The following is a 15,788-nucleotide window of genomic DNA, read 5'->3' on the forward strand; positions in this document are numbered from 1 at the left end:
CCACGAAGTAGGGAGACATGAGTGATGTCCAAGCAAAGCACAGAAACAACAGGTTTTAACATATCCAGAAATGCAAAAAAAAAAAAAAAAAACAAAAAAAACAGATACAACCATATGTGAGTTATTTCTAGTAAACCAAGCATTAGAAAGAGACCAATTCTCAGCTGAGTCACTAATAGCCTCTCCTTTCAGGCTTCTTTCCATGATAAGTGATTGTCACCATTAAATACCTCCTTGTACCACCCACCCACCAGCTACCCAACTCACCTCTTCACTTCCATTCAGCGGCTATCTCATTCAAACCACCCACACCCTGAAGAAATTGATGAAGAATAGGGAAGAGAGAATAAAAAAAAAAAAAAAATAGCAGGGGTAGGAAATTATATTTAGGGGCAGAAATAACAATTAAAAACTATCCAAAAGGATCATTTGAATCTCTGTTCCTCCAAACTTACATCGTTACATGTTCAATTATATACTGAAGAAAAGAAAATGGGCGGATTCTCGCTGATCACAAGCACTTTGAGTGTGAGAGACACTTACTGTATCCTTAATTTATCGGGCTCTGAGACAGAGAGAACAAAAAAGAATCTCCCAGTACATGCTATGGAAGTATGAGAACGCAAAGATTTTATTCCTTTTAATATGAGCAGAAAAATTATAAAGTTTCTAATATTTGTATATAAAAGCAGACATTTTTGTAAAAGATGACACAGGAAAATGTAGAATTCTAAAATACTTTTTTTAAAAAAAGATTTTATTTATTTATTCATGAGAGACAGAGAGAGAGGCAGAGACGCAGGCAGAGGGAGAAGCAGGCTCCACGCAGGGAGCCCAATGCGGGACTGGATCCTGAGTCTCCAGGATCATGCCCTGAGCCGAAGGCGGTGCTAAACCCCTGAGCCACCTGGGTTGCCCCTAAAATACTTTTAAAACGGGTATCCCAGGGGGCCCTGGGTGGCTCAGCGGTTTAGCCCCGCCTTCGGCCCAGGGTGTGATCCTAGAGACCCGGGATTGAGTCCACGTCAGGTTCCCCACACCAGGCCTGCTTCTCCCTCTGCCTGTGTCTGCCTCTCTCTCTCTGCGTGTCTCTCATGAATAAATAAAATCTTAAAAAAAAAAAAAAGAATAAATAAATAAAATCTTTTTTAAAAAATAAAAAATAAATAAAACAGGTATCCCTGGGGCACCTGGGTGGCTCAGTGGATTAAATGTCTACCTTTGGCTCAGATCATGTTCCCAGGGGCCTGGGATCAAGCCTGGAGTCAAGCTCCCTGTTCAGCAGGGAGTCTGCTTCTCCCTCTCCCTCTAACCCTCTCCCCTGCTCATTCTCTCTCTCTTAAGCTTTCTCAAGTAAATAAAATCTTTATTTTTTATTTTTTAAAATTTCTTTATTCATGAGAGATGGGGGGGAGGGGGCTGGGGGGGGGGGCAGAGACACAGGCAGAGAGACAAGCAGGCTCCATGCAGGGAATGGTGGGACTCGATCCCAGGATCCCCCCCCTTCCCCCCTCCCCTGCCCCCAGCCAAAGGCAGACGCTCAACTGCTGAGCCACCCAGGCATCCCTAAAATCTTTAAAACAAAACAAAACAAAACAAAACAAAACAAAACAGATATCCCTAGAAAAGTACCCTAAATGAAATCAAAGTAGTTAGGAGCAGTAGGGTCCAGCATATCTGAACCCCTTTCCTGAGTATACCCATCCTGCAGAATATCCCATTCTCTCTGTGTTCTCAGAAAGTGATAGGACAGGAATGCCCAAATGTGTGTGCTTATTGATAGGAATTTATCCCAGTCCCACATTTAATGGAATATTTAACATGATGAGATATTCTGAAACAGAAAATTGTTGAAGTTTGGGACATAGAACACGAGGCACAGAGCTAAGAAGCCTCGGTTTTGCCAAATGATAGTATATTTTAAGATATTTGAAGACAGTGAGTATTCAAATATTTAAGCTTTTCAAAGAAGTGGTTGAGAGGTTGGGAGGGGAGAGAGAAGTGAGCAGATGGATGATGGTTAAAACTGCACAGGCTGCTAATAATAGAGACAGAATCAGAATATGAAGAGGTCTTGGTTTTCTGTCAAAGAGAGATACTTGTAATATGTGTCTGAAAGAGGATTTCAAGCACCTCCATTTTGACTTCAGTTGTACTTTCTAATTGATAAAATTCTTTCCAGTGTATCTTTTAATTCAGGCCAAAGATGCTGTGTGCAAAGCATCCCCCAGGGGAACTGAAACTACCCCCGCAAGCAGTAAGAACTGCCCTGAGCAAGCAAAACAATGATGGTGACTGACCCCAAGATAGTGATCGATCTGACCTTCACTGGCCACCTGCAAGTACCCATTGACCCACATTTCCCTAATATAAACCTGGAAGTGTTTCCAGCACTTTAGAGATAGTCTCTGAAATGCTAATTTGCTGTCTTCCCCGTGTAGGTCTCACTGAAAGAAGTTCCTTTCTTGTTTCACCACCACCTGTCTCTCTGCCTTTGGATTTTGCCAGCAGTGAGTGGCCAAACCTGTTCTGTTTGAGACCCTAAAGCCAGGTGCTCTTGCATCCTGTGGCCCTGTTATGTTTCTATTGTAGGATGTTTTTTCCAGTGAATCAGTGCTTCACTAACACTACATGAAAGAGTAGGTAATAAATAATGACAAGGTAATAAATCATGATAAATAATGAAACAGTGATAAGAATATCTCAAAAGTTTAAGAGAAGCCTACAGAAGTATCTATATTGAGGAGGGAAAGCAGGGTAGCAGCCCTGAATAAGAGAAAGGGAGCTGGGGATCCCTGGGTGGCACAGCGGTTTGGTGCCTGCCTTTGGCCCAGGGCGTGATCCTGGAGACCCGGGATCGAATCCCACGTCGGGTTCCCGGTGCATAGAGCCTGCTTCTCCCTCTGCCTATGTCTCTGTCTCTCTCTCTCTCTCTCTCTGTGACTATCATAAATAAATTTTAAAAAAAATTAAAAAAAAAGAGAAAGGGAGCTGAAGATAAATAAACAAGCAAGAAAAATATAGAGCCAGGAATCCAAAACTGAGAAATTGAAATATAACAAAATATCAAATTATTATTAAATGAAAGACAATGACTCAGCATATAAGTTTAACTTCCAAAGGAATTGGTTTGGTAAAAGTGCTCCAGGAGAAATGACATGTGTGTGTTTATTATATAAAACATGTTATTTGTCTAAGGCAGTAAGTCATTGAATGCATGTTGAGCGCCAAGGTGATGGCAGATTGCTTGAAACAAAGTACAATGCAGCATGAACACACCAGCCTACGTGAAGTCTGGATGAATGTGTTGCTGTCCATATGGTCTTTGGACTTAATTAAAAATTGAGGATACAGGGCACCTGGGTGGCTCAGTGGTTGAGCATCTGCCTTTGACTCAATTGTTATCTTGGGGTCCTGGGATCAAGTCCTGCGTCAGGCTCCCCATAGGGAGCCTGCTTCTCCTTCTTGCCTATGTTTCTGCCTTTCTCTGTGTGTCTCTCATTAATGAATAAATCAAATCTTTTTAAAAAATTGAGACAGTTTCTCTAAAATCTATATATACTGTCATTCTTCAAAACTTGACAAATCTCTTGTGTAAACAACACAGCACTGGCTGCCGTGATTGGCATGACTCTGATATGGCACTTTTAATGTTGCAATATCTGAGATCCCTTTGAGCTTAGAGAAGATGATGAGGAGATGATTTGGATGTGCGATGGGATAAGAGTGATTATAGAAGTCCAGGTACGAAGCCAGAAATTATCAGCTTTATAGCCAAAAGGGTGTGTGGTGAGGAGCAGCTAAACTCTGCATTGTAACTTCAGGAATCTCTGACCTCATCTCTTTCCAGAGCTGTGATTATCATGCCACCTGCAGCAGGAATGACAGTGGCTTCAAGGGAATATCATGCTAATTCCCCAACAAAGATTTGTTCAAGGTATTATTGTAAATGATTAATAGCCGTTAATGAAAATGCCCAACAAGACAGTCAAAATTAACTAGAAGAGAAACTTTCCAGTGATTTCTAGAGTGATGGGAAGCAGATATCCTCAGACACAGTAAATGAGTGTAGAGAATCTAATTTCACTTTCCAGAGAGAATTATGGTTCCTTTGAGGAATTGATTTCCCTGAATGTGTAATTCCATATACTTTTCTTCACAAATTTTAGATACTCAGGCATTTATGATATAAAGAATGAAATAGAAACACCAAAAAAATAGTGCATAATGGGACTGCCAAGGAGGAAGAAGTAAATAAGAACGCTTTTATCCCCCTCCTCATGTCAACAAAGAGATAATGTTTGATGAAATCCAAAACTGTTTAGAGGAAAATTAGTATTACTACATCAAAGTAGCTCCTGAAGGAAACACGAAGTTTTGGGGAGATTGCTAGTTCCAGCAGCCTCGGTGGAATTATGGTTCTGAAGAATCTAGGAATGAAGGCAAACTGTTGTGTAGACAGCCCTATTAAATATGTTAGATATGAAAAGAGGGATGGTTTATCTTATCCTCTGGTGCCCATTTGTCTTACCTGATTATCCAGAGAATTTTCTGTGTCTTGTTCCTGAGAACCAATTAACATGATGCCATCATGTCATGATAATCAAAATCCCTTCCGATTATATTGTGACATAGAACAGAAAAGTTGTCATAGCCTCACGGAAAGAAAGTGAAGGTGAACGCTTTCTTATCCAGGTAATTGAAAATTGCTTTTGCTCTTCTTTCCTGGTAGAGACAGGACAGACATACTGCTTCGACAGTGAGCTGCTCCTATTATATGGAATTCTATTGTCCCCACTGATACTAGGGAGCCCACTTTCTTAGTCACTTTCCTGTCCTCACCAGGACCTTCAGAGGACAAAAGCTCACCACTGAGTTTCTCAGTGATGTTGATACCTATTTTGCTAACGCATTCTGTATTGCTTTTGTAGAGGAGTGATCTCTGAACCCTCTCCAGGACCATACTCAGGTAGGTTATAGTAATCATAATCAGCTCCAGGACCATTCTAGTGGGTTCTCTGGAATTACACAATAATTCAGTTCTTTTTGTAAAAAGAAGTTTTATTTATTTAAGTAATCTTTACACCCAATGTGGGGCTCAAACTCCCAACTTCAAGATCAAGAGTCACACACTCTTCTGTCTGAGCCACCTAGGCTCCTCTGATATTTCAATTCTTATACATCCCTTTGCAGAAACTCTGACTTTCACGGTTTGCCAAGGCAATTCCAGCATTTCTGCCTCATTACTGTGGCAACATCATGTCAAATCTTCAAAGAGCTCTCCCAGTGGGGTCAAGGGACAGTGTCATGTGTCTTTACAATGACTATCTTGAGTCATTGTGAGTATTCTCATATCCATAAACACTTCTGTGCCCAGCCATTTCCATGGCGAGTGAAAACCTTCACTATGCTCTTCTGCACCTGTTCCCCCAGTGCCCATCAATACAAATGAGACACAGCATACAGATCATTTGGTAAATCAGCTATTTCCTCACCAAGGCTCTGCTGAGATCTGAACCTAGTTACTGGCCTAGGGGTCATGAAGGGTGCAGAAGTGGAATTTGAGGTGGGCAGACATCATCTTGTGAGGCAGCCACTTCAGGAGGCTTTTGTATAGCCTCAGGATAATGAGAGCCTGGTCTCTTCTTATAAAGGTAAGGTGACTGCTTCTATAGACCTAGAAGGTTTTTTTTTTTGTTTTTTGTTTTTGTTTGTTTGTTTTTTTAGACCTAGAAGTTTTTTTTTTTTTTTTTTTTTTAAGATTTTATTTATTCATGAGAGACACAGAGAGAGAGAAAGGGAGGCAGAGACACAGGCTCCATGCAGGGAGACTGACGTGGGACTCGATCCCGGGTCTCCAGGATCACACCCTGGGCTGAAGGCGGCACTAAACCGCTGAGCCACCCGGGCTGCCCGACCTAGAAGTTTTTAAGGGGAATCTAGAATTCAGTGGTCTCAGGAATATCCAAATATACGTTCCTATGCTTGGTATCAGGGTCTTACTCCTTCAGCTTTAGTGTCCTAATTTAGCAGAGAAGACCTGTAAAGTCTGTGTATTGACATCCTTTTAATTTCATTGCCCTTATAATTAAATCCTGGCCTTAATTTTAGCAGTCTGCCTTCTTGCTACAAGAAAGAAGGGTCCAGGGGCACCTGGATGGCTCAGTTGGTTAAGGGTCTGCCTTTGGCTCAGGTTGTAATCTCAGAGTCCTGGGATCAAGCCCTGTGTTGGGCTCCTCCCTCAGTGGGGAGCCTGCTTCTCCCTCTCCCTCTGTTTCTCCCCACTGCTTGTGCTCTCTCTCTCTCAAAATAAATAAATTAAATCTTTTTAAATTTTATTTTATTTTTTAAATATTTTTTTAAAAGAAAGAGAAAGAAAGAAAGAAAGAAAGAAAGAAAGAAAGAAAGAAAGAAAGAAAAACAAAGGTCTGTTTAAACGCTGCCATGGGGGATCCCTGGGTGGCGCAGCGGTTTAGCGCCTGCCTTTGGCCCAGGGCGCGATCCGGAAGACCCTGGATCGAATCCCACGTCGGGCTCCCGGTGCATGGAGCCTGCTTCTCCCTCTGCCTGTGTCTCTGCCTCTCTCTCTATCTCTCTGTGACTATCATAAATAATAAAAATTAAAAAAAAAAAAATAAACGCTGCCATGGTGGGATTCTTGTTCTCAGAGCATGTCCTTAGGTTGTGATTGGCCACTCACTCAACTCTAGGGCCTTCCAATCATTTTCTTCACGTTACTGTTCAAAATCTAGAACTAATGCATAACTCAGTGCTTCACTTTCCATCTGTACCTCAACCCAGTTCACCACATATCTTTCTAACATTCCCAGCATGGCACTCCACACTAGCAAAACAGTCCTCACTATTATCTGACCTATACTTGACCCGTTACTATACCAATGGTCTTAGAATTGGTTCCCTCAAAGGAGATCCCAAGACAAGGACTTAAACAGCATGCTTGATTTTGAAGATGGCCCCCAGGGGGAAAAAAGAGGAAGTGGGAAATGAGACAAGAAAGGTAGAAAAGCCAACCACTGTGGCATTAACTAACAGGTTTATGCTCACTCCCATTGAGGGAATCTCTGAGAAGCTGTGTGGAATAAACTCAGAATCATCCCAGTTCAGTATGTGAGGCTGCAGCATTTACCCACCAACACCCATGTCCCAGCACTTCAGGGGTACCCTCAGAAACTCCTCCCATCTCCCTGCTACCTGTCTGTGCAGCCAAGCAAGTTCATGTGGTACTTCTCGAGCACCAGAAAGTCTTACTCAGAGAAAAGATGCCCATGCCTGGGATATGAAGATAACAGCACATTGGGAAGCCCTCTTGCTTTACAGTCGCAGGTGAACTTGGGTGGGCCATGGGGGTGTAGAGGGGGAGACGACAGTGTATGTATGATACACATCTCAATGCAGTCAGTAGACGAATCACAGGTTCCATTTCCAAAAGGACTATCAATGGAGCTAATCTAGTCCTTTTACTGGGGACCTAAGAAACTTGCCAAATTGCTTAGGGCAAGTTCAGAGAGTCACGTTTTCTCCAAATCCTTATTAATTTTAGGAAAGGTATTTGCCCATTGAAACGTGTTTAACAGGACTCTTTAAGGTTATGAGATCATACACATTAGCAGTGGGCATTTCCACCCGTATGGTGCAAGAATTGCTGATTTTCTTTCACCAGGAGGGTGAAGCTAAGCGAATTGAGATAGATGGAAAGATCTAATTATGGAGAGAAAATTATGAGTTCTTAAATTATTTTTCTATATGAAAGAAAGTATATCAATCATAAAGTACACTTATAATTTTTAAAGGCTGATATTAAGAAAAAAAGAATATCATAGGTAGCTCCAAAAAAGATTAAAAAAAAAAAAGATTTTATTTATTCATGAGAAACATAGAGAGAGAGGCAGAGACAGAGGCAGAGGGAGAAGCAGGCTCCATGCAGGGAGCCCGATGTGGGACTCGATCCCGGGATCGGGATCACGCCCTGAGCCAAAGGCAGATGCTCACCGCTGAGCCACCCAGGCATCTCCAAAAGACAGTTTTAAAAGAAGATTTTATTGATTTATTTTGAGAGAGAGAGAGAAAGAGCACGCACATGAGCGGGGGGGGGGGGGGGGCAAAGGGAGAGGGAGAGGCAGCTCCTCACTGAGCAGGGAGCCCGACGTGAGACTCCATCCCAGGACTCTGGGATCATAACCTGAGCCAAAGGCAGATGCTTAATCAACTGAGCCACCCAAGCGCTGCTCAAAAGACAGTTTAAACACCAGTTTGTTATGGGTTGTCAGAATTTCCCACCAGGAAAACAGTGACATTAAATTTTCACAGCGGAGTAGGGCAGCCCGGGTGGCTCAGCGGTTTAGCACCGCCTTCAGCTGTGATCCTGGGGTCTAGGGATCGAATCCCACGTCGGGCTCCCTGCATGGAGCCTGCTTCTCCATCTGCCTGTGTCTCTGCGTGTCTCTTTCTATCTCTCATGAATAAAGAAAATCTTAAAAAAAAAAAAAAAAAAACAGCAGAGTAGATGCCATATGGAGAAATATGGCAAAACCATCTTCCCCTTCCATAGCATAGAGGTATCACTTCCCTTTGCACCTAGGTAGGGTCATCTAAATGCCCATGGGCTGCCACACACACCACATCCTGTGTGTGACTGTGAACCAAAGGAAGTTACAAAGCCCAGAAAAACTGGCCCATCTTGGTGGGCGGGGCTACCAAGTCTCACTGTACCCCCTTACACCAGGCATAAATAATCAGACTTGTTTTGCCAACCTTAGGTTTTTCCATTCTCTCCCCAGAAACAACCACTCATTAACACTCAAATTTCTACCAGCTGTCTATAATTAAGCCCTTTCCTAATTTGCCCATCTTACCCCAGAATAGCAAAAGTCGATTTTCTTCACATAGTTGTTCAGTAACTGGCAGTAGTCACTTGAGAAAGCCCTGTGGAGGCCTCATCTTGAACTCCATGTGCCATCAAATATTTTTCTGGAAAATGTAGATCTGTTTAGAAAGACAGGAAATAAGTAGGGATTGCACAGCAATACATATTATACATTCTTGGATATTTTGTCTAATTCTATCAAGAAAAAATATCTAATTCTACTGTGTTTTTCTCATGAAAGGGTGGGAAAATATAAAACACAACTAAACCTCTTCCAACTTATAGATGGATCTCTGATTGTTACTTCATTCTTCATTTATGTTGGATGTGACTCATGTTTATCTTGCCTTTTGGCTGATTGCTTCTGAGACAAAATGAGCGTGTTTGGAATATGTCTAAAATTCACATACCCTCAAGAGGAGTAATTTTTTCCCTAGCTTTGTCAGCATCAGAGAAATGTAATTAAAAACAAAATCTCCCAGGGCGCTTGGCTGGCTGGGTCAGAAGAGCATATGACTCTTGATCTTGGGGTCAAGGGTTTGAGCCCCATGTTGGGTGTAGAGATTTCTTAAAAATAAAATCTTAGAGAAAAAAAAAAATCTCTCAACCCAGGAAACCTTTACACAAAGGTAGAAGAAAAAGAAATTTCATTATTGAATAAGCATCAAGCCAGAATGTGATAGGGATCACAGGCAGTTGCAGAGAGATTACAGACAGAAAGGAATCTCACTGTTTTAGGTGATCAAGCAGCTACAACCCATTCTGTACATGTTCCCAAGATAGACAATAAATGATTAGTCATCCGGCAAGAAGAATTGACAGCATGATTTATTACATAGTTCTTCCTGAATTCATCTGATAATGGAGTGACCATCTGTGTCAGTTCATTGGTTTTATACAAAGGAAAAATAAACTCTTATCTTCATGACAGGAGATGGTTTTTCAACCAGGAGCAAGGTACCCACTAAAGGTAGGTTCCTGCCCTCCCACAGAAACTGAGAGATAGGGGTGCTATGTCTCTGAATATTTACATTTTAAAGGGATGGCTCCCAGGTCTTTGAAAAAGACATTCCTGGGTCATAAAGCTGGCAAGAGTCTTATTTATTTGTTTGTTTGTTTCCCAGTATTGTTAACATATGGTGCTATATTAATTTCAAATGTACAATAGAGTGATTCAACAATTTTATACATTATTCAGTGCTCATCGCAGTACGTGTACTCTAGCAAGATTCTTATTTAGCTTCTAAAAAGATTTTATACACTTTGGAGAGACAGAGAAAGAACTTACAATTGCAAAATTTCTAAAGTTAATGCTCTAAAAGGAAAGGGAAGGAAATCTCTTCCTTTATCTTAAACAGGGAAAATTAAACCTTGTTTTTCATTTGTATTTGTCCTTACATCAGGACATGTGTTAGCCATGGTTGTTAGCAACCGTGGCATTCAGAGTACTTGCAGTTCTCATCAGCTTAAAATGGATTCATCCATTCATCGGGTTATAATTAAGTCTTATGTTTCCAGAAGCAAGCCTGGACTTTGTTGGTTCAGAAGTGAGTTAGACAGATTCCTTTTATCAAAGAAATTATATTCCTTTGAGGGAGAGAGACAATAAAGAGATAAACAAATAAATATACTTAATTTATTTACAAGTGAATTATAGATGCTGTTAAGGGTATGGAAACAAAATAGCAAAAAGGACCAGACTTGATGGGAGGTGTTATTTTAGGAAAAACTTCTGTTTTAAATTTTAGGAAAAACTTCATGTGGAGGTAGTATTTGAGCTGTGATGTGAAGGAAAAGATGGGGTACTACAAGAGAAGGTGAGAGTCACAAGCAAAGGAAATTGAGAAAAATTTTGAGATTTTTGGCCTGAGCAAGAGAATGAATGTAAGTGACAGTTACACACGGGGACACAGGGAAAATGTACATTGGAAGTTTGAGATGCCTTTAAATAAATGCTAAGAAGACAACAGGCGACATAGTCTTAAACTCACATAGATGCCTGGGAAGGATATATAAACACGGGAGTCATGAGTATATAGACATCATTTAAACCAGGAATCCAGACACCCTTCTCTGGCTATGACAGAGTGGTTGGTGGAAGGCTCATGCTCCCAAAAAAACGAGATTAAAAAGGAAATAAGATTTTAAGAAATGAATTTGTATGACATCATCAGAAAGCCGCCTAGGGAACTAGGTTTTGAGTGGGCAGATGTCAAAAGGAAGTGAACCAGAATGAGAGCCAAAACTCTTTATCTGATTTTTGTCTATTGGCACGAGGCTGTTAATAACATGAGGGAGCCTGAAAACCCCGGTGCACAGAGGTCTGGGCAGTGTTTCCTAAGGGTCAGGGGAATAAGCATAAAAAGTGGCAAGATTGAAATTTGTGGATGGCAATTTGTGGATTCGGGTGGCCAATATTCCAAGGAAAGGAGGAGGAGGATGAAACCCCAACATAGGATTTGGGTTCTCCTTCCCCTTGAGGCATTTGCCAAATTCTTGGACTATATTGAGTAGAGGAATAGAAATTGGACAGAAGGCCTCTAAAATAGATCACAATCTCTCAAGGCTAAAGAGGAAAACATCAAATTTCAAGACCAAACAAAGCATAGGGACCCTTATAAATGCACTACACTTTTAGTTGGGACATCTCAGGGTGCACTCCACAAGTCACCAGGTGATCCAGAAGTAGATGGAGCCTTAAAATATGGCAAATCTGCCTCCTGTCATCTCAGTCCCTAAACAGATTAGGATAATCTTCCCCTGGCTCTGTGAGGAAGTGAATAAATGTATTGCTTAAATAGATTGATGGAACATAATACTGAATCCAGAAATAGACCCACATATATTATAATCACCTGATTTTCGACAAAGGTGTCAATCAACTGTAATAGAGAAAGAATCACCTTTTCCACATGTAGTGCTATGTCAGATGGGAATCGGATGCATGGAAACATTATTTCACAATGAACTATAGACCTAAGTATGAATGGCCAAACAACAAAGATTCAAGCAAAAAAGTAACTTTATGGTAGGCAGATGTACCTGAAAAAGGAAAAGAACAGTTTATTAAAGAAATAACTGATGAATTGGACTTTAATAAGGACTTCTGTTTATCAAAAGTCAGCACTGAAGGGCACAGGGGAATTTGGGGCAGTAATGGACCTGTTGTGTACCTGATTATAGTGGTGGTTATACAGTTGTAGGGGTAATCAGGTGAATTCACTGTCTTGGGCAGAGAATGCTAGCTGTACTAAAAGAGGAAAGGGGGACACCTGGGTGGCTTAGCAGTTGAGTGCCTGCCTTCAGATCAGGACGTGATCCTGGAGTCTCAGGGTCGAGTCCTACATCGGACTCCCTGCATAGAGCTTGCTTCTCCCTTCTCCCTCCTATGTCTCTGACTCTCTCTGGGTCTTTCATGAATAAATAAATAAAATCTTAAAAAAAAAAATAAAAGAGGAAAGGGATTATATCCCCCAAAAGTCCCAGATCCTAGTTGGCTTGTACCATGAGGATCATCAGCAGGTTAAATATCCCACATACCTCAGCTCTCTGAGCCTCAATGTATCCTTCTTCTAGGAAGAAAATAGAATAGAAATGCTTTTATTGGTCACTGGTAAGATTTAATGCTTAGAACAGTGGCAGTCAGGTGGGAAGTTTCAAAAAACTCTTAAAGCTCTTGAAACATCTGGTGGATGAACAAAGTGACAAGCCATGAACTGTCTTTGTGTATTTTCTTTGCACAGTTCCAGACTCTCCCAATCAGGAGAGTCCCAGCCCGGCATCGGGGCCCTCAGCTTTCCTGTTAGACTACCATAGCTCTGCCCCAGTTGTCTCTCTCCCTGCCTGGGTATGCACTGGGTGCCCGGTGTGCATGGCAGATACCACAGGAGCCACCTGTCTTCCACCTGCCCAGCACCACATCCAAGACAGGGGCTCGGACATGTGAGAACCTCAAGGTCCATGGGTCACATGCCTTTTCCTGAGCCCACCCAAGGGCACCAAACACAGGATTATTTAATGAACACAGAACGTTTCCATTTTCACAGCCCTCCATGTGGCTTCTTTTTTATTTAAAAATTTTTTATTTAAAGAAATTATTTTATTTGTTATTTATTTGAGAGAGAGAGAGAGAGAGAGAGATCATGAGCAGTGGGGAAGGGCAGAGGGAGAAGCAGACTCCCTGCTCAGCAGGGAGCCTGATGTGTTACTTGATCCCAGGACCCTGGGATCTTGACCTGAGCCAAAAGCAGACACTTAACTGATGGAGCCACCCAGGCGCCTCCCTCTGTGCAGCTTCTAGACTCAATGCGTTCAGAACCAATGTCCTCCTATTCCTCAGACCCATGTCTCCTGCAGAACACCTGATCTCATTACCTTGCCTTCTACCTGCCCAGCCTCAGCACCTCTGTCTATGGACCTCTCTGTGGACCCAATGCTCTGCATATAAGTGTTGGGGCCTACAGATCTGCTTCCCCTTCTGCTATGACTCTTGGCTTTGATCCTCACTCCCCATTCCCAGGATTCCTGCCTCAGTCCATGGCAGCCCTGTTGTTCCACCAGGATCATTTGAGGGCCCACCCCAATCCTCTGGCAATTCCACATACTGTTCAGACACACATGATTACCCTATGCAGTGCTGCCTGAGATCTCCTGTCCAGACTTTATTCCCATCCCATGTTTCCAGGTGCTCCCATTGCTTCCCCGCACCCCCCCACCCCCCCGTTCCTGTCCTTTACCTTGTCTTTACTGGCTCCTGTGTGGCCTTAGGAGATCCACGACCATCCTGTAAAATGAGATTCAGTATGGGAGATTCATTCCATGCTTGGGTAGAATGGAAGATGAAAAAAGACCTTGGGTGGCTCAGGGTTTGTTAAGACAGTGCAAAGACTAAGACGTGTTCACAGTGGGTAGGGGAAGGAGGGAGTAGTGGCACTCATGCCCTGGATTTGCTTGCTCTGCACCTGCTAAGGCCCATTCTGGCATGAAACAGCCCCAGATTCCTCACATGGATGAGGAGGAGAATCTCATGTTGCGTGCCCTCCCCAGGACATAACTGGTTGGGGGCAAGGCTCCCCGCTGATGCAAGGCTTCCATACTTTCTTTGTACTCGAAAGTAGCCCCATAAGTTGGCAGGCAAAAAACAAATATTTACTCAATGCCTTCTAGGTGCCAGGCACTGTGCCAGGTCTCTGGACATATCAGACAAAACCTCAAGAGACTGGGAGCTCAACAGAAAGCAAGAGAGCTATTGCCTCACCTCCCTGGAGCATGCCAACCTAACCCTACTTATACTTTTTGTCTCTTTCCCTTCTAGACGAGTCAGAGAAATCAGGAAAAGTTAAGCCTGAGTTCTCTCTCTGGTGAGCCCCAGTGCTTAGAAAAGGGGCCACAAAGAGTAAGCACACATTCAATATTTGCTGAGTGAATGAGGCCTTACGGAGCTGAACCTGTGACCAGAGGGATGCAGTTTAAAATCATGAGAGACTTGGGGCATAATGGTTTGGGGGAGCAGAGGCCTCCAGGGCATAAAACATGAATTGCAAATCTTAGGTGCCATATGTGTTCTCTCTCTGTCCCACCCCAGATCTTTGGTCCCTGAGGAAAGAGATTTTGCACATGTCTTGCACCCTGGCTTTTGTGTCTGCTGCCCAGAGGACACACCTCTGGTGATAGCCTGGCTCTGGTGGCCAGTGGGGCTTGTGTTCACAGGTTCAACAGGAAAGTAGCAAAGAAGGAAACAGTTCTCAACTGGCTGGCACCCCAAGACTCAGCACAGAGGAAGCAGATAGAAACACTTATCTTCCCCTGAAAGAGGTATATTTCCACATTTTAAAAAAATTTTAAATTTAGAGAGAGCGCATGCATGCGAGTGCAAACAGGAGCTGCAGAAGAAGAGAGAATCTCAAGCAGATGCCAAGCTGAGCACAGAGCCTGATGTGGGGCTTGATCTCATGACCCTGAGATCACAACCTGAGCCCAACTCTGCCACTCAGGCACCCCTATTTGTACATGTTTGAAAGCTGCTGCTGGAGGTTCAGACTTCCAATTAGCCTGAATCTATTACTGACTGAGATCCTCCCCTTTGGGATACTGACAGGTTATGGCACACCCTCAACTACTAGGAGCCCTAAAAAGAAAGCAGCCTACTTGGATAATTGCCCGAGTTTGAGAGAGAACCAAGAGATAGGGCATGGTTGATCGATAAGGTTAATCTCCTACATGAGGCCTTGCCAAGACTGGCAGAGGTGGCTGTTTTATCTGATGCTTAAAATTAACACAGGGAGTCAAGGAAAATAAAGAAACAGAGGGATATATTCCAAATGAAAGAACAAGATAAAAATCTCAGAAAAAGACCCTAATGAAACAAAGATAAGTGATTTACCTGATCCAGAGAAGAAAGGATGAACAAAGCGAGAATACCTCATTTGCTTTCAATGTCATTTTAATGCATATTTGTTGTATAAACACAGGGACCCCTGGGCTGGAGGCAGGCTGAATGAAGAACCCTGAAGTAATCACAGGAATATTTAATTGGGGGTGCTTGGGTGGCTCAGTCAGTTAAGTGTGTGCCTTTAGCTCAGGTCATGATCTTGGGGTCCTGAGATTGAGCCCTGACAGGGAGACTGCTTTTTCCTCTCCCTCTGCCGCTCCCCTTGCTTGTACTCTTTCTCTCTCTGTCAAATAAATACATAAAATCTTAAAAAAAAGAAAAACCCACAGGATTTTTTAAAAATTTAAATTCAATTAATTAACATATAATATATTATTAGTTTCAGAGGTAGAGTTTAGTGATTCATCAGTCTTCTATCATACCCAGTGCTCATCACATCATGTGCCCTCCTGAATGCCTGTCACAGCAGCTTCCCCACCCCCAAATCCACCTCCCCTCTGGAGACCCTCAGTT

The sequence above is a fragment of the Vulpes lagopus genome, chromosome 7 (genome assembly GCF_018345385.1).
Source record: "Vulpes lagopus strain Blue_001 chromosome 7, ASM1834538v1, whole genome shotgun sequence".
Lineage (NCBI taxonomy): Eukaryota > Metazoa > Chordata > Mammalia > Carnivora > Canidae > Vulpes > Vulpes lagopus.